Consider the following 26,044-nt stretch of genomic DNA (forward strand, 5'->3'; position numbering starts at 1 on the left):
ATGCACATACTTACTTTATGGACTAGGAATAGAATTAAGAGCATGTCTGGGTAGATGAGGTATAGCAGAAGTATAAATCTTAACAAATACGAGCTTCAGCGCTTTTTAAATTAAGCGGGCAAGTAATTGCCTTAGTGTATCCTTTAAATATTTTCTTTTCATTCTGTAGTATACTCATGTATTGACCTAACGCACCTTTGTTTCAATGGTAATTGCTTTATATAAGAATATGTTTTTATTACTTATATTTTATAATTAACTGTAGCAGGTAGTGCCATATTCTGTCATGGTCAGCAAAGTATTTCTATCCTCCTTATCTCTTTGCTGTGTTTTACAAGTCTTATTTTAATACAGATAATCTTCTGAAAACTTGTTGTTTGAAAACTGTCCTTCTTAAAATACATCCTTTCCATTACTGTTAGGGTAGTGCTGATAGACTACAGTTAGGTTGATAAATGATACTGAAACAGATTGCTGTGGGACAGCCTACATTAATTCTATTAAACGTATTCAGAACAGGGCGGTTATACACATTCTATTGGGAATGTTTCTTAATATAAGCCAACTCTACACTCATGAAAAATATTCACTGGGAGAGCTGGCATAAACAAAAGTTCTGACAGATACTGATCTAACCTTTTAAGAATATGTGCATGCTCAAGTTCCTGTGCTGGGAAACATTCCCTGTCAATGTATGTCAGGGGTAGCTGATGACTTAAAGAAACAGATATTGGCATTTGAAACACACATAGTTAAAGTGACACATAGAACTTTGAAGATTTAGCCTGTTGTCAGTTGGTTTTCAGAAGATAGTGGATTTTCTCTTACGAGAAGTTAAAATAGTTTTTGCTAAGGTGTTGGGCAGGGGGAGCATCAGTAAAACATACAGTTCCTGTGTTTGTGTATTTTATTTCAACAGACTGATTGAGGTATGTCTACCCAGTGCAGCATTCTAACCTGCTTCATACTGGAACATTCCTTGCCCATCCCACCATGTACAGATTAACTGGAACTTCCAGTCTGTTACTTCAGGCTAAGTAGTTTGCTTGGAAACCTGGTCACAGATTTAAGGGTGGTCAGCACATTGGTCTGGATATGGTATATGCTGTGACTACAAGTGGTGGAGCTATCAAGTACTTTCAAATACAGTTTACATAGAATTGAACAAAATTCTAGCTCTTGAGATACGCAAGGCATTGGAGAGACAGGCAGAAGGATTTTTTATCTTAAAGCAGAAAAAAATTTTAGCATTCATCTTGTGTACCAAAGAGCAGGAGTCAGTGTGTTACATAATCAAATCCTACAAAAAAGTGACGGAAACAAACACAAAATAAGCTTTTAGAAGCAATCAAAACCAAATAACAAAATAAAAAAGCTAGAAATATATTATCATTATAAATAATTTTATAAACACCAGTAAACTCTTATATACAGATATTTAAAACCATTAAAAGGGTCATTTTAGGTACTGTAGAAGTTTTATTTTCCTGTACCACTTGATTAAAAAGTATCTATAAGGGAAAAATGAAAACCATGGTAAATTAAAATACTGCAAATAAACCTGCACTAATGGACTTACTATCTGATTTTGATACCACACATGAGATTAGTAGATAGGAAGTACAATGTATAATGCTAATAACAAAATTAGATACCTAAAAGAAATTTAATACTTATAGCCATTAGCAAGAAGTACTGTTTCACAGGAAGAACTTTAAATGCTGAGCTATTTATCTATGATATTGATCCAGATAATGATGACTTACACTTGCTTTGTTCTGAGAAACAATGTGAGAGATTTGAAAAATCAATAAATTTTCACCTTGGATTTATTCATAGTACACCTTAACTCTTTATTTCTATCTAGTTACCATTGAATTACAAAATTATTTCTTTAGAGAATGCTCACATTGTCCTAAACATTAAGCATGATTTGTTATGACCTCAGTCATGAATAAATCACACCATTAACGTAATGTAGCATGCAATATATCACATGCACAAAAAAAAACAACCCACAAAACCAAAAAAAAAAAAAAATACAAAACAGAACAAAACAAAACCCCAAACACCCAAAGCCAAACAACAAAAGCACCAAAAACCTGTAGCAGCTTCTGATAACACTGGTGTTACGACACTTACAACATCTACAGATGCTCTGGGAGGTACATTTCAAAATATCTTTTGACATCATAAATGGCCATTTGTTGACTTTCAGTGACCTTTGGATCAGGCTCAGCAGCTGAGGATGTTTTTGAATCTCACAAACCTGCTTCAATGGCCCTTACTGCCCTTGCGTATTAGTTTTGTTCAGTGTACAGCTTTCCAGTACTTGTTAAGGCATTCCTCATTCCTCCAGTGAACCTGAATATCAAATTTGGGTTTTTGAACAAATACTGTGGCTGGGTAAGCTTTTTCTTGATAAGAATAAAATAAAAATTAGGAAAAAAAAAAAACAAAACACCAAAAAACCCAAACAGAAAAACCCCAACACAATACGAGGTCTGTTTGAAACATTAGAAAGCAAATTTCTTCAAATGTTCTAAGGTAAAGGAGTTCAATAAGCAGTAGGTTAGACAAGCTTACAGGTGAAATTGGGGAATACTTTTGAGGGAAGCAACATGGATCTGTGTTTTTGCTTGAAAACCAAACCAAACAAAATTAAAATCTCACATAAGCTCCACAAGTTCTATGGTTAAGAAAATACCCTTGTATTTTGTAACCTACTAGAAGTAAATTGACATTTTAATGGAAAAAGTCAGATTAAAAATACCATGGTTCTAAGAACACAAGTTAAGTATTGGAAGATATTCCAGTATCACACTGGAAAACAGTATGCTATCTATTCGCATAGGAGAAAGAATATTAAATGTACTTAATTTCTTAACCTTATACAAAGGGAAACTTAAGCTACTGCTGACATTTTGCTTCTAGCTGAAGTGCAGAATTGTGTGACTAAATTGATAACATTCAAAATGCTTGCACACATAAAAGAAGAAATGTAATGCATTGGGTTACTGGAGTAACATGTACTGTGTAACCATGTCTGCTTTTACCTTTTCAAGATAGCTTCTCAATTACTTCAGCAGTTTCTATGGTCTCTTTTGAATAGCAAATGAAAAGGCTAATTGTCTCAAAATCAAAGAAATTAGGTAACAAACACTTGGAGGCAGATAATATCCTCGGAAAGGTGAATGATTTGACAATACCCATATGAATAGTGTCATATTACAAGATGCAGAGACTCTTTTCTGATAATCTGGTTTACTAATGCAAAGAAACCGTTTGTTGAAAATTAATATAAACATTTTTCTTGCTTCACCCCATAAAGTAGACAAAATATCCATTCTTTAAATTTGGAGAAATTCTCTAGATCTGAACAAATGCATGTGAAAGGTCTATGACTTCGTATTTCTTTCTGGGTCTCCAAACGTCTATATTAAATGGGCTGCCTCAGATCTCAGATTTATAAGCTTTCCACATTTGAAATTGATTCCTCTTCAATTTATTTCTCTTCAAAACGTGTCTGTTATATTTTCCCCATGCTAATTTTAAAATTGTTTTCGTAGAATGGTAGAAAAATATGATAATATCACACTGAAATTAAATAGATCTATTGTCAGCATTTTTTTCTCCTCAGTTTTTGTTCAACTTGTGTTCTTACCTAGCATAGAACTGAAACTAGTGATTTCTTCTGCAGTATATTCACTTTATCTTTCTGTGCTATAGATGTTACAGACATAAAGAACACATTGTATGACATAATATTGAACAACAGTGTAATGTGTTTTATAGGTTTATAAAGAACCAGTGTTTCCATGTGATCTGTTAAAAAAATTGTTCAGTCTTTTGAAATTATAAAATTATTTTACCTAAAATGCATTTTTGTATATCTAAACAGCCTCAATACTGTCTTTCTTTTTCTGGCACAACTACTTTGAGCATTGTGCCTTGCTTCTTTGATCATTGTAGATAGATAGATAGATAGATAGATAGATAGATAGATAGATAGATAGATAGGTAGATAGAAAGGTAGAAAGGTAGAAAGGTAGATAGATATAGATATACATTCTTGAAAAACTGAATGAAAGTAAAGTGTGTATTTCAATCAGTAAAAGCAGATAATTTCAATTATAACTGAAATTATAATATATCTCCATTTAATATGCAAGCTTTTGGATGCTTCTGCCTGTAAGATTTTTGTGTTATCTCTACTCTTATCATACAGATGCAGAAATTTCATATATTGGGAACAGTGATGTTCTTGGAATGATATTGTAGGAAAGAGTCAATAGAACAGAACAGAATGTTGACCTATTATGTTGTTAGCTACTGCCTGCAAGGTTTCACACATTCACTTACAGGTCACATGACAAGGTGGATAAAGGAGCTTTTTTTCTTTGTTAGGGTTTGGGTTTTTTTTCCTCCCCCTTAAATCCTTGAGTAAAATAGTAGTTTACTATGAGAAATTATCTCCCAAGCATTATCCTTTGATCAATCTTTTACAGGTTCTTGATTTTTTTTTGATAGCTTGACTATCTTGTCAGTGTTTATTATGTTTACTATTACCGGTTGACAACATTTTAGTAAAATAAATATAAATAAATATTTGTATTTAATTAAACAAAGTTGTGGGGTTTTTCATATGAACAAAGTAATGTCAAATGACATTTTCATTGGTATGTTCAATTTTGACAACTTTGAAGCCTTTGATCTTGTTTTTATCACTGTAATTGCTATGGTACATTGATAATAATGTTTTGTGTAAAAGCCTTTTATTGAACACAAAGTATTTAGATCTCTTTTAACACTATTTCATTACAAATTCTGCCTTCTTCTTGTATCAAGACAAAATTCAGTTTGCTTTTCTAAATGAGCATTTAGTATGGAGGCCTACCTGCTGTAAAATCATAGCACCACATAAAAAAAGACGCAATGTGTTCTCAAAAGGTCATTGAGCCACTGACTTCCCCAAAGGTAAATAATCTATGCTTAAACTATTCTTTTTGTTTGACCTGCTCTTTAAAATTCCACTGACATATACTCTTTAACATCTTTCCCTAATATCTTTCCATTATCCAGTATCTCTGTTTGGAAAGTGTTTTCAACAGAATGTTTTTATTCTATCATTCTCACTTTAGCTTGTAGATAACCTGATTTAAACCAGTTTGCCTTCACATTGTCAAAATTCTTGTTAGGTAGGATAAAGCTTATTTATAACAATATCCTGTTGTCTTTCCTTAACTTGCTTCTACTGTTTTCTACTGTTTTTGGTTTCCTGCTAACACCTTTATCCTGGGACAACACTTAGTCTTCTTCTCTGCCATTTTTTTGGCACTTCACAGTTACCAAAAAAGTCCTGAAGCATTAAAAAAAAACCATAAAAATCTGTTCTTGCAGGTTTCAGTTAGCAACTATCTGACTCTAAGAGGTAATGCACCTAGGCAAAATATGGATATGCACTACACAATGAGAAAGGTCACTTTATTACTTGCAAATAAAAAGCAACAAAAAGAAAAAAAAAGCTTCCTGATTGACCTTCTGTCTTCTATTTTCCTACACACTGCAAATTTCAGGACCACTGCTGCTTGAATTCTGTTTGAATTATTAGAGTGAAGACCAGCAAAAAAGTAAATCAAAACCAAACCCAAACCAACCAACCAAAACAAACCTAAAACCAAAACAAAAGGGCTGGGCAATGCCAGTTCCTTTCAGTTCAGTAGCATTTATCACTTAGATTTAAGTGATTAACAAGATCTGCAGTGGTTTTGCCACAAGTCTGTCATCCCTCTGAGGGATCTGAGCAGTGAATTCTCTTAATTTTAGATGGCTTAAGGTGAAACATCACTGTCTGACTTACAAGTCCTAGTCTTCTGTACTGTGAAATGAGAGACTCCTGCAGAGGACAGTTCAAGCATACTGTGTTAGCTACATCACAGTGAGAGAGAAGGAAAACAAACTAACAATGATATATTCCTTATGGTGATAGTATGACTTTTGCACTTCCAGCATATGATACTCAGAAAGGCAGGAGTGGGACTGATAATGCAGTTATGTCAACAGATAATTTGCCCCCAGTGTACATTACATTTTTTCAAAATCTTTTTGTCACAGCTACAGCAGAACATACGGTAATTTTTAAAAGTATTTAAAAATAAACAAGCAAATAAAAAGAAAGTAAGAAGAAGAAAAAAAACCTTAATTTCTTCATGGGTATAGGGGACAGCTCCATACTTCAGCAGAGAGAAAGCCCCTTTGTTCTCTTTTTCCCCTTATCATGAACTCATTCATTTGTTTTGATAGAAATTTTGTAGCAAGAAAGACTTAATGAGCTACTTTCCAGAAGCAATTTATTATACACAAGAAATGTCAGTTCAGGCTTTATGTGAGACAGAAAGAGTCCATCTGGGGCTACTTTCTAGTGGGCTTGTTTCAAAATAATCATTGAGCTTTAGCTATTTTTAGTTATGGTAGATATGCTTTAAAATGCACTGTACAAATAAGCAATGCTCATGTAAACTACATCAATCAGTTCAAAGGCTCAGAAGTCAAAATGTTTACACAGAGAATTGAGTAAGAAATGTACTTATTATACTAATGGCCTTAAGGTAAGCTTCACTGTTAGGAAGTCACACTATCTCGTATAGCCTGGGGAGACACTAAGCTGTAATATAAATAATATTTGCTTTGTAAATGTGATCACTAATGAATAACAGAAGTATAGCAGAGAAAGTATGATGAAACAATATACTGAGTATCTTAAAAGCAAAAAAAGTCTCTGTCTTACATAAAAAAGCTCAAAATTGAATTGATTTAATGAGGTCCAGAAGCTAAAAAATCAGGCATTTTAATGAATATTAGGACAATTTCATAAATATATGTCTGGCATATATGTATAAAAGAGACACCCTTGCAGTTAATACTGAAACTCTTAGGGCTATGTTGTGGTTCAGGCCCTGTAGACAGCTAAGCCCCACACAGTGCTCAGTCACTCTTCACCAGTGGGATGGGGAAGAGAATTAGAGGTCCAAAAATGCAAAAACTCATGGACTGAGATAATGACAGTTTAATAGCTAAAAACAAACAAACAAACAAAACAACTGTACATCCATATAAAGTAAAATAAGGAATTCATTCACTGCTTCCCATCTGCAGTCTGAAGTTCACTCATCTCCAGGAAAGCAGGGCTCCATCATGATTAATGGTTGGTTGGGAAGACAAATGCCATCGCTCCAAACTTCCCTCTGTCCTTCTTCTTCCTCCAGCTTTATATGTTGAGCATGCTGTCATATGCTATGGGATATCCCTTTGGTCAGTTGGGGTCAGCTGTCCCTGCTGGGTCCCCTCCCAACTTCTTGTGTACCCTTAGCCTTCTTACTGGTGGGGGGGTGTGAAACTAGAAAAGGCCTTGACTATGTGTAAGCACTGCTTGGCAGTAACTGAAACACTGGTGTGTTATCAATACTATTTTGGTCACAAGTTAAAAACAGTGCCATACGAGATACTGTGAAGAAATTTGACTCTATCCCAGCCAAAACCAGTACAGTAATTAATGAGAAAGACATGATGTGATTGCATACATTCAGAATTCACACATACATACTTCACAGTAATTTCCAAGTTTCCCTAGCTCCATCTGTATACCAGTCCACCTTGAAGTGAGGCAGTTCCAAGAGAGAAGCTGTTTTGTTGTGTTACTGGTGCACTGATACAAATATAGAACACCTGCAGCTATACGCTACATACCCTGTGTATCTCATGGCACAAGCCTCTGATATGCTGTCATGGTAATTATTTTCACTGACAGAAATTCAGTTTAATTTAATTCAAATCCCCTGTTGTTTCAGATAGGTATTCCTGCTTTGCTTTTCATATGCATGTTCTCTTGTCTTCTCCCTGTATGCTTCCTTTGAGTGTAGTGTTTTGTTTCCTTCTGTGAGCAAATAGGTGTCACTTTCATGCCATTCAGTCTTGAGCATTGTTCTACAGGTGATAAAATCACTTACATTAAAAGAGAGATGAGATAGCTGGAGATGCAGCTAAATAATGATAAGTAGTCACTAATTTTCTCAATTCTGCTTTGGTACCTCTTGCCTGTGCCATTTTTTTTGAACCTGGTACAGAAATTCATTACCTTCACTAGGCTGTACCTTAATCCTTTCTTTGGTGATTTCCAATTCTACTAAAATTAATTATAATGCAATGGTAAAAGCAAACTACAGCACTAACTTTCTCCCTACACTATTTTTTATGCCAAGTTCAACCTTGGCATAAAAACTGTTGATTTAAAATACATGACATTAAGGGTGAATTAAATTTATTATTCTGAATAGCTATATAAGACTAGAAAAACTACCACATGACTTTCAAACCCAGATCTTGAACGATTAGATTGTTAAGCAAACTAGAAAGCAATTTCCATATGTGCATGCAGTGAAGACAAAAAGCCAAGGAGCTCTATTCAGCTAGTTCTGAGTGTAACCTTTAAATCTGCTGAGACAGTAAGGTTCAATATTGCATTTACATGTACATTTGTCTGCATTTGTAAACTCATGCAACAAACTGGTTTGATCCAAGGTACTCAAGTATACGTCTGAGAACTCTCTGTCTGATGAATTGGAGGGCCTCTCAGGCAGAGCATCGAAATAATTAGAAATACAAATCACTGAAGTATATTTCTGCTCCCTGACAGGTAAAATCTGCAGTGTGAGAGATCCTCTTAATTCGGCATAATGAGGTCTTCCACATGCTACTTACCTTCTACCCAGGCTTTTAAAGCCACTTGCTTTTTGAGCATTTCCTGATACTAACCACCTAATCCAACCACTAAATCTGCTTAATCAATTGATGCCAGATGGATAACCCTGTCAGGAGACTAAAGCCCAAAATAAAATTTCAGTCATCTCTCAGTTACGTATCACAGAACTTAGTTTTTAGTTATCCATACCTTAATAGAATCCAAAGGTGGTATCTTCGGGTTCTCTCTCCTATATGCAGGAATGTTTAATGCTTCAGAGATAGAACATGAAAAACTCCACTTTGTATGCTGACTGTGGAATGGATCTAGAACTACCCAAGGGAAAGACCTAAAGCCAGAGGTATGTCTGCACTCTTATTGTACTCTAGAGATTAGGGGCTTGAATCAGGTCTACAAGGACAGAATATATTTGTCTGCATACAAAAGCCACTTACAGTTACTAACTGAAGGTGTTAAGCATGGCTGCTTCTAAAATGTGATTTCTGAAGAAGACAGCAGCGGTTTCTTACTGTAAACCAATTCAGCATTTGAAGCAACCATGCTCAATATAGGTCATATAGGTCTCCATCAGCTGAAAAGAAACACATTTCCAAGGGAAAATTACAGGATGTTCCACACTCAGAAAAAAAGAAAACAACCTTCTCCCAAAACCACCACCCTCAAAAAACCCCAAACGGATTTGAAAACCTCAAGTCACTTTACTTTCCTTACAGAAAGATTGCCACTAGAGAAAAAGAATTAAAAGATCAGTGATTAAAGAAGTGTTTATAATTTAGCACGCATAGATTCAGCTGCAAATTTTAGACATCCATGTCTAAATAAAGCCCTAGAATTCACCCTAGAAATGAGTGCCACTTGGGAGATCCTACAGTAGGTATGTCACTTCATCTCCTATTTTCATTTTAGAAGGACCAGAAGTATTCCATGGATCACAGAATCATGGAATTGTTTGGGTTGGAAGGGATTTCTGGAGATTACTAGTCCAATCCCCCCTTCCAAGGCAGGGGCACCTAGAGCAGGTTACACAGAAATGCACTCAGGTGGGTTCTGAATGTCTTCAGAGAGGGACCCCAGTGATTACATATGCATAGATGGCTAAGCTTCCATTACAGTCAACAGAGATCAGGATCATGATCTCTGGTGGGTCACTAGAACAGGTGAGGGTGCTGAGACTGGAAGAGGTTGCCCTGAGAAGTTGAGGGTGTCCCTTCACTGAAGCGTCCAAGGTCAGGTTGGATGGGGCTTTGAGCAACTTACTCTAGTGGAAGGTGGCTCTGCCAATGGCAAGGGGGGTTGAAACTAGATGATCTTTAAGGTCACTTCCAACCAAATCGTTCAATCATTCTATGACTTTTCCTTGCTCAGCCAGGTGCTTTTTTTTTTTACCTAAATAAATTGTTTTCATCCTTTTATCCAAAAGTGCAACACTCCAAAATGAGAGAAGAAATTGTATTTCATCTGTCAAGCTGTTTTATAAAAACTAGATTTAGTTCACATTGCCATTGTTGATTTTCACCTACGTGGTTAGTGTTCACACTGCTGATATGCTCAGTGGTGAAAAAGAACTAGTTGTCCCTTCACCAAATTTGCAGATTTTGAAATGGGTTAGCTAGCACTGAACTGTATAAGCTAAGAGAGCAGTAAGAACAGCAATGTTTGAAGTTCTTTAGATGACAAAAATTGGTATTGGCATTTGTTACCTATCTGTTCTCAGTAACCTCAGTAACCTTTGCAAGCACCCCAGGTTTCATATTGCCACGCATGTAGTAGGTATGGATTGTGATGAATACAGTCATTACTTATAGTTTTGATGTCTGTATAAAGGCTTAATATTCTTATTTCCAAATGTTACCCGACTATTATTTTCTGAACTGTGTATTTTGTGACAAACTGAGTCTTGGTTAATAGCATTATACAGAACTAGAAGAATGCATAAGAGCTTTCTGTTTCGATCTATTGTTCTGTAATTCTAAGAATAACTCCAAAGATATTAATGAAAATAAATGGGCCAATGTTTTAGATTACTTTGACAAGTATATGCCTGCATTAATTGTAATGTACAATTGTACATTGTAATGTAATGACGAGTATTAATTACTTTGACAAGTATAAAGGAAAAACATTAAAAAATAAAATGCAGAAACCAACTGCAACTTGCTCTCTTTTGATTACAAAAGATTTTATCTTCTATGTTTAGAGAACTGTATTGGGTTTGTATGGCAAGGTTTTGGTAGTGGTAGGGCCACAGGTGTGACTTTACTGTGGGAAGCTGCTACAAACTTTTCCTACTGCTGGCTCCAAGATGAGACTGGACTAGATGACCTCTGGAGGTCCCTTCTAACCTCAAATGTTCTGTGATTCTGTGACTGACTCTGTGACTCTGTGATTATGTGATGTGATTTCCTCTTTTTTTGGTTCTAAAGCCATTGCAGCTTTTTAGGTATAATATATGTCAGTGTTTACAGTAGGCAGATATATTTTGGACCTGTCTACACTAAACCTCTGGAGAAACTACAAGCTGTTTCCATACTGGATCTATGGGAAACTACTCATGTTTACCTTTGGTTTAATCACATAAGCAGTGTTAATATACTGAAAAACAAACTAAGACAAAACAAAACAAAAAGAAAACCAACAGCGAAGGGACTATGTCACAGTATGATCCTATAAAGTTACCCAGGAGGAGTAGCGTTCATGATAATTACTGAGTAAATAATGACTTAGTATTACACTCCGCTGCAATTCCGCTCCTCCCAACCATCCAACAGAAGGAATGAACTAAATGGAAAATGCTAATTATATTACTTTTTATTACTTTTATTACTTTTTTTAATTATATTATTTATAATTATATCATAATTATTTTATATTACTTATTTTTTAAATTCTAACTATTATAATAGTAATATTATATATTTATTATATTATTAGTGGCAATTATATTACTTTATTATATTTATTATAGTTAATATATTAATTATAATTATTTACATTACTTTTATTACTTAATTATATAATATATTAATATATCAATCATATATTAATATGCTCTATATATTAATATATTAATAGTAATATAATTAATTATATTCATAGAATCATAGAATCGTTAGGGTTGGAAAGGACCTTAAGATCAACAAGTTCCAACCCCCCTGCCGTGGGCAGGGACACCTTACGCTAAATCATATCACCCAAGGCTTCGTCCAACCTGGTCTTGAACACTGCCAGGGTGGAGAATTCACAACTTCCCTGGGCAACCTATTACAGTGCCTCACCACCCTAACAGGAAAGAATTTCCTCCTTATATCCAACCTAAACTTCCCCTGTTGAAGTTTTAACCCATTACCCCTTGTCCTGTCACTACAGTCTCTAATGAGGAGTCCCTCTCCAGCATCCCTATAGGCCCCCTTCAGATACTGGAAGGCTGCTATGAGGCCTCCACGCAGCCTTCTCTTCTCCAGGCTGAACAGCCCCAACTTCCTCAGCCTGTCTTCATACGGGAGGTGGTCCAGTCCCCTGATCATCCTCGTGGCCCTTCTGTAGACTTGTTCCAACAGTTCCATGTCCTTTTGATGTTGAGGACACCAGAACTGTACACAATACTCCAAGTGAGGTCTCACGAGAGCAGAGTAGAGGGGCAGGATCACCTCCTTTGACCTGCTGGTCACGCTCCTTTTGATGCAGCCCAGGATACGGTTGGCTTTCTGGGCTGCAAGCGCACACTGCCGGCTCATGTTCATTTTCTCATCAACCAACACCCCCAAGTCCTTCTCCGCAGGGCTGCTCTGAATCTCTTCTCTGCCCAACCTGTAGCTGTGCCTGGGATTGCTCTGACCCAGGTGTAGGACCTTGCACTTGTCATGGTTAATGCACTTGGCATATTACTTTTGAAAACTGCATTATTAGTAGTTTGTCTGTGATATGCAGATAAAGATAGGATACCTGGAAAAGGTAGAGAATGAAAGATGTCGAAGGGACAGAAATAAAACTGCTTCATTGTGATATGACTCCTCCAAAAGCTGTAGGCTTTCCAAAACTGAAAAAAAAGGTTGTCAATGGCTATATTGATTTGATACTTCAAAAGGTAATGAAGTACATTCACTGCAAATAAGAATGCCAGGGGATTTGTAGGATGGATCCCATTAATTAAGTGTACAGTCATAAGCTACCAGAAATTTAGCTGGTCATGTATTAGTTCCTGAATGCATCTATTTAATTTAATCTTTCTCAGTGTTACTTCCCCACAGAATCACTAATTTTGGTTCAGCTAGGGGTTAAGGTAATTTAGCGTAAGAAAGATCTAAAAGAAAATAATTCCTTCTGATTTTAGACTGCATGTTTCTGTGGGGGTATTTAAAGAGACTGCTAAGTTTTAAAGAGAAACATAGAAAATAAAAAGAATAATTTTAAAAAATAATAATAGATTCTCATGAGCTGCTTTTGAGAACAGCGTCTAGACATGAAAGAATGCCAGTGTCACGATAAAACCAGAACAAAAGTAATTCAATAAAGTCTACCCTTAGCCTTAAGTGTTTGTATTTAAATATCCCAAGGGAAAAGCAAAACTGGATAGATTTGACCAATCCTGAATTTATCAATAGATAGAATTTTTATAAGGAAATCCTACATTTTCTTAAATACCTTCATATACCTCAACTGCCTAAAGATACGTATTAGAACATAATTGTCATCTTCTTCGGCAAGTCATTTTCCAGCTCTGTTCATAAATGATAAATGGGCATCTTTAGATAAATTAGGTGTTTACTGCCTAAGTGGAATTCCCTCTGAGTGAAAGGAGATACAGTATTTCTAATTACAACAAAGAATATACATATTTTTGTACATCCAGAGATTAAGGAAAACTAAAAAAAGACCAACTGAAAACACAGAAGAGTTATATGACTGAGTTATTTCAGGTTTGATCAAAAGATAGAGGAATGTGAAAAGAATGAAATTTAAATAATTACAAAAAAAAAAAACAAAAAACAAACACATAAACAACAATGAAAAGTGGACCACAACAGGGTTTTGTCTAACTTAAATCCAGTGCACTCCAGCATTGTGATCACTCAAGTGCTTCACATAATTCCTGTCTGAAAAGCATCATGATCTTCTTCTGAGACCTTCTCTCCTAGGTTTTCCTCTTGAGGAATAGAACTGTAAGCTAAGGAAAGTCCGATATATTTCTGAGGTGGAAAATATGGATTGGAAGTTAGCAGAAGTACTCTCTTGGACAGAGGAATGTAGGTGCTCTCTCACAGGCAACAGTCTCTCTAATTCAGGCTTGATAAATAGTATCAAATTTCTGGAGGACAGTATAGACTGAAGAATGTCTGTGTACTGGTGAGTCTCATTTATGAAAATTAAACAAGTAGGCCCATGGATTTTATAAAGCCTGGTTTCCATTGTATTTTATTTGTAACTTAATGACTTTGATCTCGAAGAACATATAAGGTATGAAGGAAGCTTTTTTTTTTTTTTCATTTCTGTAACTCATTTATTGAGTTCCTCACCACAGAAAATGTCATGTGTTATTAGGTGTAAGAACATGACAGCTTTTTTTTCATAGTTAGAACATTAACCTGGTACATCCCTTTAGTCAACCTTTTGTTTTAATGGTCTTTTATGCTTCTGAAGGCAGCCAGCAGTGTGTGAGCAGGCAAAACCATTTTCACAGGAATCTTTGCAAAAACAAACTAATAAAATAAGCTGGAATTAAAGCTGCCTGTTACAACAGGTTAACAGAAATATACAGAAATATTAACAGCTAATGGAGTTTTCTTATTGTTTGCACATACGCATGGATTTATGAGTGCATATTAAGACCTTTCTGCTTGCCAGTAAGCCTTCAATGTCACCAGCAGTTACTGGAAGATTTTTCTGTCAGCCTGACTTGTGTAATACAGACTCTCCAAGGGAATGTACTGTTTTAACCTTAGAACATTGAAAGTGACATTGAGTTAAGGTATTGACTGCTTTAGGTAACACAAGGACTGATCTACAGTTTCAGCATACTCAAAGAATAGAATGTCATGTTACCATCAGGGTTGCTGAACCACAAAAGAAATTCAAACTAGATTAAGGTCATTTGTACATATAATGCTTTAGTAATAACACTCAAAATAGTCAACACTGATATAGATACTTGTAATAAGATAACTGGTGCAGAAATGAAAGAAAATCTGCTTAATGCATTTACAGGAAGTAAGTACTTACCAGTTATCTCTCAGTCTTCTGTGCTTTAGTGACTTGCTGTGTTCCTCAAAAGGACACAGCAATTGAGATTTCCATTTACATGTTCCAGTTTGAACTATTTGTTAATATTTATGAATAAAATCATTCATAGGAAAGAGTCTGTCTTGAAAAGATGCTGTCATGGAACACATTCAAGGTCACTTCTCAGAGAGCACATAAAATTGAATCCTAAATATTATCCTTTCTCCCATTATTTTTGAGAAAGTCTGCTGATTTCTTATAGCCTGTATCCCCTTTGAATTATTCTAGTGGGTTATAAAAATGTAGTCTTTCATTTAAAGTTTCCTCTATTCTCTCATTATCTTGGACTTAGTTGTGCCACTTTCTTAGCTAAAGTAGATGTTGCTTTACATCTTTAGGAAGAAAGGTGTCTTTTTTACTTTTCAAAACAGAAAGTGCAGTCACCTGCACTGAAATGTATAATAAGTAAACCTGCATTTCAATGACATGTAAACCAGTTATTTTATCCCTTCGGTGACTGATTGCTGTGTTTCAATATGAAATGTCCCTTGCACTGAAATATATTGTACAGCAAACTATGCATTTTCTACATAAATGCTAAATAATGTAAATGTTACTAGTTCATAACTAGCTTCTGACCAACTCTTTCTATATATTACTAAATAAAGCGGGGCCAAAGACTACTCTTTGGCCATAAGTTAAGAGGCCACAATTACATCACGAAAGCTCTGGATATGGATCTTTCCTGTGGCTCCTTTGATTGTCTCTAGAGCCAACATGTAGTAGCCCTGCTGGACACTTTTTTCCCAAATCAAATTGTACGAAATAAGGTGAAGTTTCTGTTTGCCAGATTAGTGTTTACGCAGCATGTTGTTGAGGGGTACTGTATTTCTTTGGGATGCGGCATGAAAATATATGGAGGTATGAAGATATATGTAACAGTGTTGAAGCACTGCATGGGATGGAGTAGCCAAACCTGGTGCAGTGTTCAAAATAACCTCACTGCAGGGATATTTTATAGAATCATAGAATCATTAGGGTTGGAAAGGACCTTAAGATCAACAAGTTCCAACCCCCCTGCCATGGGCAGGGACACCTTACGCTAAGTCATATCACCCAAGGCCTCGTCCAACCTGGTCTTGAACACTGCCAGGGATGGAGCATTCACAAACTCCCTGGGCAACCCATTACAGTGCCTCACCACCCTAACAGGAAAGAATTTCCTCCTTATATCCAATCTAAACTTCCCTGTTTAAGTTTTAACCCATTACCCCTTGTCCTATCACTACAGTCTCTAATGAGGAGTCCCTCTCCAGCATCCCTATAGGCCCCCTTCAGATACTGGAAGGCTGCTATGAGGCCTCCACGCAGCCTTCTCTTCTCCAGGCTGAACAGCCCCAACTTCCTCAGCCTGTCTTCATACGGGAGGTGGTCCAGTCCCCTGATCATCCTCGTGGCCCTTCTGTAGACTTGTTCCAACAGTTCCATGTCCTTTTGATGTTGAGGACACCAGAACTGTACACAATACTCCAAGTGAGGTCTCACGAGAGCAGAGTAGAGGGGCAGGATCACCTCCTTCGACCTGCTGGTCACGCTCCTTTTGATGCAGCCCAGGATACGGTTGGCTTTCTGGGCTGCCGGCTCATGTTCATTTCCTCATCAACCAACACCCCCAAGTCCTTCTCCACAGGGCTGCTCTGAATGTCTTCTCTGCCCAACTTGTAGCTGTGCCTGGGATTGCTCCGACCCAGGTGTAGGACCTTGCACTTGGCATGGTTAAACTTCATGAGGTTGGTATCAGCCCACCTCACAAGCGTGTTGAGGTCCCTTTGGATGGCATTCCTTCCATCCAGGGTATCAACCAAACCACACAGCTTGATGTCATTGGCAAACTTGCTGAGGGCGCACTCAACCCCACTCTCTGTGTCAGCAACGAAGATGTTAAACAAGACCAGTCCCAACACCGATCCCTGAGGGACACCACATGTTAATGGTCTCCAGCCAGACTTTGAGCCATTGACCACAACTCTTTGTGTGCGGCCATCCAGCCAGTTCTTTATCCACCGAGTGGTCCATCCATCAAATTGATGTCTCTCCAATTTAGAGACAAGGATGTCATGTGGGACAGTGTTGAACACTTTGCACAAGTCCAGGTAGATGACATCAACTGCTCTACCCCTGTCCATCAGTTCTGTAGCACCATCATAGAAGGCCAACAAATTGGTGAGGCAGGATTTCCCCTTAGTGAAGCCATGCTGGCTGTCACCAAGCACCTTGTGGTTTTTCATGTGCCTTAGCATGTTTTCCAGGAGAATCTGCTCCAAGATTTTGCCAGGCCCAGAGGTGAGACTGACTGGTCTGTAATTCCCTGGGTCATCCATTTTCCCCTTCTTGAAAATGGGGGTTATATTTCCCTTTTTCCAGTTGTCGGGAACTTCACCTGACTGCCATGATTTCTCAAATATGATGGCCAGCGGTTTAGCAACTTCATTTGCCAGCTCCTTCGGGACCCGCGGATGGATCTCATCCAGACCCACGGACTTGTGCACGTTCAGATTTTCAAGACGGTCTCGAACCAGTTCCTCTCCTACAGTGGGCGCAAGGTCTTCATTCTCACAGTCCCTGCATCTGCCTTCCAAGACTTGGATGGTTTGGTCAGAGCCTTTGCCAGTGAAGACCGAGGCAAAGAAGTCATTCAGAACCTCAGCCTTCTCCAAATCCTGTGTAGCCAGTTCTCCTGAGAGCTTCCTGAGGGGGCCTACATTCTCCCTAATCTGTTTTTTATTTGCTATGTACTTGTAGAATCCCTTCTTGTTATCCTTAATATCCCTAGCCAACTTTAAGTGGGCCTTAGCTTTCCTCATCTGGTCCCTAGCTTCCCAGACAACACCCTTGTATTCTCCCCAGGCCACCTGTCCTTGCTTCCACCTTTTATAAGCTTCTTTTTCCCTCTGAATTTTCCTCAGCAGCTCCTTATCCATCCAGGGAGGTCTCCTGGCCCTCCTGCTGCACTTCCTTCTGGTTGGGATGCAACACTCCTGAGCTTGTAGAAGATGATCCTTGAATATCAACCAACAGTCTTGGGCCCCTCTGCCCTCTAGGGCTGTATCCCATGGAACCTTCCGAAGCAGGTTTCTGAAGAGGCCAAAGTCTGCTCTCTTGAAGTCCAGGGCAGTGAGCTTGCTGCATGCTCTTCTCACTGTCCTGAGGATCTCAAATTCGAGCATCTCATGATCGCTGCTTCCAAGGCTGCCCTGGAGAGTCACATTTCCAAGGAGCCCTTCCCTGTTGGTGAGCACGAGGTCAAGCATGGCACCTCTCCTTGGCAGCTCCTCTATTACTTGCAGAAGGAAGTTGTCTTCTACACAATCGAGGAACCTCCTGGATTGCTTGTGCCGGGCTGTACTGTCGCCCCAACAGATGTCAGGGTGGTTGAAGTCACCCATGAGAACAAGGGCCTGCGAGCGTGAGGCTCTTCCTGTCTATGGAGTGCTTCATCCGCAGGTTCTCCTTGATCAGGCGGTCTGTAACAGATCCCCACAGTAATGTCTCCCATAGCTATATTCCCTTTAACCTGACCCACAAACTCTCTGTGGACTGCTCACCTGTCCCCAGACAGAGTTGCATACTCTCCAGCCTATCCCTAACATAAAGGGCAACTCCCCTTCCCTGCCTGACAGGCCTGTCTTTCCTAAAGAGCCCGTAACCTTCCATTCCAACACTCCAGTCATAGGAGCCACCCACCATGTTTCTGTGATGCCTATTATATCATACCCCCGTAGACGTGCACACATCTCTAATTCCTCTTGTTTGTTCCCCATGCTACGGACATTTGTATAGAGGCATCTGAGCCGAGCTCCAGCTGAAGCTGGCTCATTGGCTGGAGTGGCTGGGATATCTCTACAGTGCTCCAAGCACTTATTATAGGTTCTGGCAACTGACTGGGTGTGTTGGAATGGAATGATGCCTCCCTCCCCCAGCACAACTAGTTTAAAGCCTCCTTGACCAGTCTGGCAAGCCTCCTACCAAAACTGCTCTTTCCCTTCTTTATCAAACCAGCTCCACCAGCCCCCACTAGACCTGGCCTACAAGCTTGGCTCCCATGTTCAAGACACCCAAACCCCTGACTATGACACCACCCTTTTATTAACCTGTCTAATCTTCCTAGCTTTTTTTAGGTCCTCCCCTGTACCCTGGAGAATTGATGAAAATACTATCTGAGCTCCAGAGCCCCTAACCACCTCCCCCGGGGCTCTCTAGTCCTTCTTTATGTTCCCCAGGCTACTACTATCTATATCCCTAGCACCCACATGTATCACCAGGAGTGGGTAATAGTCCATGGGACTTACTAGAGCAGGCAGCCTCTCTGCCACATCCCTGATCCGTGCCCCTGGTAGGCAACACACCTCCCTTGAGACAGGGTCTGGCCGGCAGACAAGTGCTTCTGTCCCTTTCAGTGTAGAGTCCCCTACTACTACGACCCGCTGCTTTTTCCTAGCAGCACCAGTAGAGATCTTCTTTACCAGTGCATCAGCCAGCTGTTTCTGGCTCGAGTGCATTTCCTCATTAGCCCCCTGCAGGACAGCAAAGTGGTTCTGCGTGGGGACAGGGGATTTAGGGGGAAGCCCCTTGCTTTTGGTAGTCCTTTTCCTTCTTTTTTTTTTGCTGTTTTTTTTTTTTTTTTTGTCACTAATTCCCAGCTTCCCAGGGTAACGGCCTCCTTCTTTCCTTCATGAGCTAGAGGTGAAGCTCGAGGCCCCTGCACAGTTTGGCCCAGGTGCAAGCATTCCTGCTTACTCTCAGCTTCCCTGATATCTCGCAGCCTATTAACAGCATCCCGCAGCTCAGCCACCTGCTGCAGGAGGACCTCCACCAGGGAGCACCGAGTGCAGCCCTGCCCATTGTGCACCCTCCCCTCACCAGACCAGTGCGGGCACTCTCTACACCCCGAGCTCTGCGCTGCAGCCTCCCCTCTCACCGGCTCTGCCTGGGTGCCTACGCTGGCCACCGCCGGGGCAGCCAGAGCAGAGCTGCCAAACCGGGCCCTGATCATACAACGAGTGCTCACCATCCCGCTCGACTGCCCGCACAAACTGCCTCGACCACCTCTATTCGCCCGGTGTCTCGCGCTCCCTGGGGCAGGTTTTTACCCAGCCAGGGCTGGTAACGCCGCTTCAGGCTCCGCCCCCTGTGAGTCAGCTGCTCAGGCAGGGCCTGTCGAGGACTTGAGGCTCCCTCGGTGGCTCTTATCGCTCTGAGTTGAGGCTCCTGGACGCTGATCTCCCCCCACCCCGCTCCGGTGTTGAAGGTGTCCTCTCTCGAGCTACTCACCTCAGCAGTCTCTCATAAACCTGAGTGACACCAGCTGCATGTGCCAGGGAGCCTTCTAGCACTCAAAGATTATGAAGAACCATTGATCTAGTAACGAAGATTTTCAGTGAGCTCTGTGTTACTCAGCAGAATGGACAGAGCCATTGTTGACCAGCAAAAGTGAGAGTTAACCACTCTAGCATGTGTTATGTTTCCTGGAACCTGTTTAAGAGTCTTACTCATCCAGCTGAAGTAACAGACCTGCAGTTGCATAGACAGTTTTCCTTACCACATATAAACTTAGTTCTGGTACACAATCAATAATAAAAGTTGTGGAAAACATAACAGTTTCTGAAACTTGGTGTTCTGTACCACTAACTTGATGTACTGAAATTGCATCAATTCCATTTTATTGGTTTCCTTCTGCAGAAAATTAAGTGCTTGTTCTACCATTACATCTTGTGTAAGAATTCAGAAAACTGCTCAACGAATATGTGAAACTGTTAACTTAGACACAAATGCATTGCCTCAATTTAAGTCAAAATTACTGTAAAATACCACTTTTACAGAACAAGATGATTTTAGAGAACCATAAAATAAAGTTTTCAGTATATATGAATATTTATTTCCCAGGTGAGGATTGCTTGTGCCCTGCTATTTTGTTCCTCCAACAGATATCAGCGTGGTTGAAGTCCCCCATGAAGACCAGGGCTTGTGAATGAGAGTTTGGAATCCTGGTGGGCAGTAGGTTAAACAGGAATCAATAGTGTGCCTTGGTGGAAATGAAGGAACAGCAGCCTCAAGAATACTTGGACTTGCAACACGGACAATAGAACTGGATTTAGGAGTACAAGAATGATGTCGATCATCTGGAATGAGTTCATTGGAAAGCGACCCAGATGGGTCTGGAGCACTTGAACTGTCAGGAAATGCTAAGAGACAAAGCATGTTTAAACTGGAAAAAGGCAGGTTTCGAGAGAAACAAAGAGCAATTTCCCAGTATGCAAAAGAAGGTTACTGACAGTGCCAGGCTCTGATGAAATGCATGGCAGGAGAACAAGAGGCAGTAGCCACAAATTGAGGGGTTGTGACTGGATAGAATGAAAATAAAATCTGTGTGAATATAATTAAGCACTGGAAAGAGAAGGAACCTGCTTAGGCTGGGGGTGTAGGTATGAGAAATTGTTGCTTTATTTTGGGGGGTTTGATTTTTTAATTGGCAATGTTTTGATTTTCCCCAACTTAAGTCTTTTTTACCCATGACAGTAATTGGTAAAGAATCTCCCTGTCATTACTTCAACCCACAGGATTTTTTCATCTTAATTTCTGTTCTGTCCTGTTGAGGGGGAATAATTACATGGGGGGAAGGAGGAGGGAGGTAGGAGGCTGGCAACTGTCCAAGACTAAATCACCACATTAGGTTACATAATTAGAATAAAGCCTGTTTTCCTTATCCCTGCTCATGCCTACATTAGATGCTTTGCTCTACTGAATTAAGAAAAACAAGCAAATCAAAACAAAACAGGGTAAAAAAAACCTTTAACTTTCTAAGCAAGGCTTTATGTATCTCTCTCAGGCACATGCATTCATTCTGGTTTGTGTTTCATGGGCTCGAAGGCTATTTTTAACATTTTTAAGCAAACTTCAATAAATTCAATAATTTTTTCCCCAAATCTATTTAATTGCATCATATTTATATCTCACCCGAGACAAAATTAGCACAGTAAAACTCTCTCTTTTCTTCAGGACAAACTATTCATGATTCCTGAGAATACATCATCCCCTAAACAATGAAAACTGAGTGTTTTACTGGGAGAGTGTTATTCTGAATGGTTGCCAATGTCTAAACTATATGATATTGGAGGGAAATAGATTGTTCCCTCACCTGATGGCTAGCTTCTAAAATTTTCAATAGTAACTGCATTATGTATTAGAGGGATAATCACTTCCATCATTTTTGTCATGTTGACAAATTGAAAATAATACTGGAAGCACTTTGCATGCTTTTGGTATGAAAGTAATTTTTTTTCTTTTTCAAGTATTGTGAGTAGATTGACTGAGTACTGGCAATCCTTGCTGATGTAGAAAGATGGATTCCCAGAGTTCTTTCAAACTTTGAACTAAGAGCAGATGATACTACCTCATTATTTCAGTTGTTCCAAGCTTATATGACTTAGCTTCTGGATTTCAACAGGGCTATTTTGTCTAGTGATGAGTTAGCACAAAATGAGAACTCTAGCAGACTGGTCAAGAGTATAAACATGGAAAATTCTGAATATCTTCAAGCAAAATAATTCCCCCTCCCCATTCCACCCCAAGAGAAAGGTGTAAGGGGCAAAACTGAGGTAAGTATCACTGGGAATTTTTACTAGTTGAAAGCACTTCGAGTGCTTTACTGTCCACACGGAAAACTTGAAATAGTGGATAGCAGTCACTTGGTAAAGTGGGTAGCCACACAAGCAAGTTTAATCCACCTGGTTTTGCTTGGAATAACTGACCTCTACTTTAATATTTAAGAGACACCTGGGAGAGCTTCTGAACTCCTCCACCCTAGTGTGATCCTTAGCAATATTTGCTTGTATGTATACATTGTCTGTGGGTCCCGTTCTCCATGGCAAGGAACAACTAAAGTGGAGTACTAGATAAAGCTAGATACAGCTATCTGCTCTCACTGGTGACAAAAAAGCAATAGATGGGAATTTTAAATTAGACACACAATATCATACTGTAGAAATGAGATGGCATGCTGGAAAAAAATGGAGAAATTAAGTAAATAAAAGATTAAAGATGACTGTAATTTCAGTACTTTCCTGTGCTATTATTCAAAGGAATTTAAACACTTTTTTTTTCTACTAAGTTAGAAAGAAGGAACAGTATGTAGCTCAATTTTGAATGCAAAGAATTATCTACTTTCAAAGTACAGTTGCTAGAATGCAATGTACCCTTGCAGAAAAAGCCAATTGTTTCTGGAGCTCCATTAGGAAAAGCATCATCGGTGAGTTGAGAGGGGTGATCCTTCCACTCAAATTTACAATGGTGATCCTCACCTCAAGTTGTGCATCTAAGTCTGGTCTGCCTAATACAAGAAAGATATGGATTTATCGGAGCAAGTGCATCATGGGGCCGTGGGGCCTCAAAGATGATTAAGGGACTGGAGCATCTTCCATATGCTAAGGGGTTGAGTGAGCTGGTATTGTTAAGCTTGCAGAAAACAAGCCTTAGTGAAGATCGTATCAATATCTTTACATACTGGAAGGGAATGAACAAAGAAAACATTTGTTTCAGTAATGCCCACTGACAGGACAAGAACCAATGAGCACAAAAAAACATGACATTCAAAAGCCTTTATTCTTGGAGAAACTTAAAACCCCCTGCATATGGCCAGATTTTTTGTTATCTATGTACATTTCCTGGGAGAAGGGAAATAAATTCTTTGATATCTAAGTCAGTTAAATCACTAAGTAGAATCTTGAAATCAGTATTCTAACTTTGTGCTGCGTGAACTACAGATAAGTAATTTACATTCTAAATCTGTGTCCTGGGTTCAGCAGTAGCATTCATGTTTCTCCTTCGTGGTAGCTGGTGCAGTGCTGTGTTTTGACTTCCAGCCTGGGAGCAGTGTTGGTGATACCGATGTTTTCGGGTGTTGCTAAGTGATGTTTACCCTGACCAAGGACTTTGTGAGGCTCATGCTCTGCCAGGGAGGAGGGGAAGCTGTGAGGAAGCAGAGAGGGGGCACCTGACCCAGGCTAGCCAAAGAGGTATTCCATACCACAGCACATCATGCCCGGGGTGGGGGATAACTGGGAGTTACCCGGAAGGACACGGGCTTCCAGGTGGAACTTGTTTCTTGGCCGGTGGTATCGTATTCTCTTCCCTTGTTATTTTCTCTTATCATCGTTGTCGTTGGTAGTAGCGGTGGTGATTTGTGTTGCACCTTGGTTGCTGGACTGTTCTTGTCTCAATCTGTAGGAGTTGTACTCTTTTGATCCTCCTCCCCGTTCCTCCAGGAGCGAGGAAGGGGAGAGCCCCTGTGGGGGGGGGGACCTCAATTGCTGTCAGCCCAGCACCACTCGCTGGGAGTGAGTGAACAAGCTGTCTGGCTAGGGTTTAAACCACGACAATCTGGATTTTTGTACTTTATTGAAATGAAATTGGATTTTTTTTTTTAAATCGATATAGAATATTGTCAGAGCAAAACAATGGATGGCATGTATCAAATACTTTTTTCTAGGAAAGTTGTTTTAAGGATCCACTTCTAGTTATGTCTTGAAAAGAAGCTAGTAACTGCTCAAAATATCAAGTAATGATCATTCAAGAGTGCAACACAGAACACCCTTGGCAATAATATGATTATCTTGTAGCTTAAACTGAGCTCAAGGTCACAACCAAGCTTGCATATCCTTTAAAACATAAGTTCACTTTACAATAAAAACAATGACCTGAAAATTAAAGCAAGAATGTTTGAAAATATTTCAATATGGTGTTAATAGATGACTACTGTCATAGGTACCATATTGATTGATTTATATCGGTAACAGTTACATTTTAAAGAGATCATTTGACAATGGAGCATTTACTGTTAAGGAATGTAATTTGTTAGTGTCCTCACAACTTTAATTGGGAAAAAAAAATGGATTATGAAAGCAATATGAATTTGAATTCAGTAATTTGACCTCCTGGTTGTATCAGCTAGATAGCAGAGTAGATTTCACATACTGGAAGTACTTGTAAAGTGCTGTGGTTAATGGAAATTTGATGGCATTTTAAAAGTGAATCACTGCACAAAACCCCTCTTCTTGCAGCTGCAGTATCTGTTATTCATACTATGTGAAGTTCATCAATTAAAGTTCTGGTTCATGAATTAAAGTTCATCAATTAAATCTTCTAACTAACACATACTTAAATAGTTTTTCAGTTTCTGGACAAATCTCTAATTGTTAACAGTTCCATTACTAAATTCTTTAATTATCAGCTAACCTGTCCATTTTTTGTCTTCTCAAAATGGGTATCTACACAACATTGCCTAATTACACCTTAGCTAACTGATTCTTTCTTTTCATTGCAATTGGCTTAGTCAGCCTTCTTCAACATCCCCAACAGTACAGCATTTGTAGCCCTTTGCTAAAAAACACAGTATGTCATTTCTGTGCATTGGAAAACATTCAATGTTTTTTATTCCTCAGCACCACATCTGGCATTTTATCTTCACTGTTATCAAGAAATAAAATTATACTGGTAGGTAAACTGAAGTAAGCTACATTTTCCTGTGCTTGAACTGTTTTCAGATGGAAACCCTTTACATCCAGCATTTGTGTTGTGCTTTCTTGAAATAAAATATATACTAAAGAAATATATATTAAAATTTCAAAATAAGGTTACACATACAAAATTTACAATCTTTTAATGAAGCTAATAAAACCAAGGATGTGATAAGGAATTGTTTGCATTCAAATTTACCTAACTAAAATAAGAGATTTAAATCAAGATGTTGTTGGCAGTATATATGATCCCCCATTTTAAGACTTGTTATTATTTGATGTTTGTTTACTTGCATACTCTCAAAAACACACATATATGTGTTCCCTTGTATGTCAATAGAAACAAAGCAAATGATCAAAGGTAATGATACAATTCAATGATTAATGCTTTTGTAGGAAACAGGATATTCTACAATATTGCTTAAACTTGTTAACACAGGAGCTGATTTTTGATGTGAATTTAAGACATCAAACTGTTATTTCCGAGCAATCTCATTAT

The 26,044-nt window shown here is 38.8% G+C and overlaps 1 long non-coding RNA gene across 2 annotated transcripts in view; it reads right to left on the reverse strand.

Moving 5' to 3' along the window:
* Positions 1–299: 299 nt before the first annotated feature.
* Positions 300–26,044, reverse strand: part of LOC133265057 (uncharacterized) — a 58,048-nt gene continuing 32,303 nt past the window's right edge. Inside the window, exons 2-4 of one of the 2 annotated variants that reach the window (XR_009741859.1) lie at positions 2,143–2,417; positions 958–1,300; positions 300–429 (exon numbers count right to left, since the gene is read on the reverse strand). This is a non-coding gene — a long non-coding RNA (uncharacterized LOC133265057). Of the gene's footprint in view, positions 430–778; positions 1,301–2,142; positions 2,418–26,044 lie in introns of those variants that run through there. The other variant, XR_009741860.1, reaches the window with a different exon arrangement.

Source organism: Pezoporus flaviventris, unplaced genomic scaffold (assembly GCF_033815535.1).
Source record: "Pezoporus flaviventris isolate CSIRO_AGI_PZ_B2104156 unplaced genomic scaffold, CSIRO_AGI_Pfla_v1 ptg000003l, whole genome shotgun sequence".
In the NCBI taxonomy this organism is placed as follows: Eukaryota; Metazoa; Chordata; class Aves; order Psittaciformes; family Psittacidae; genus Pezoporus; species Pezoporus flaviventris.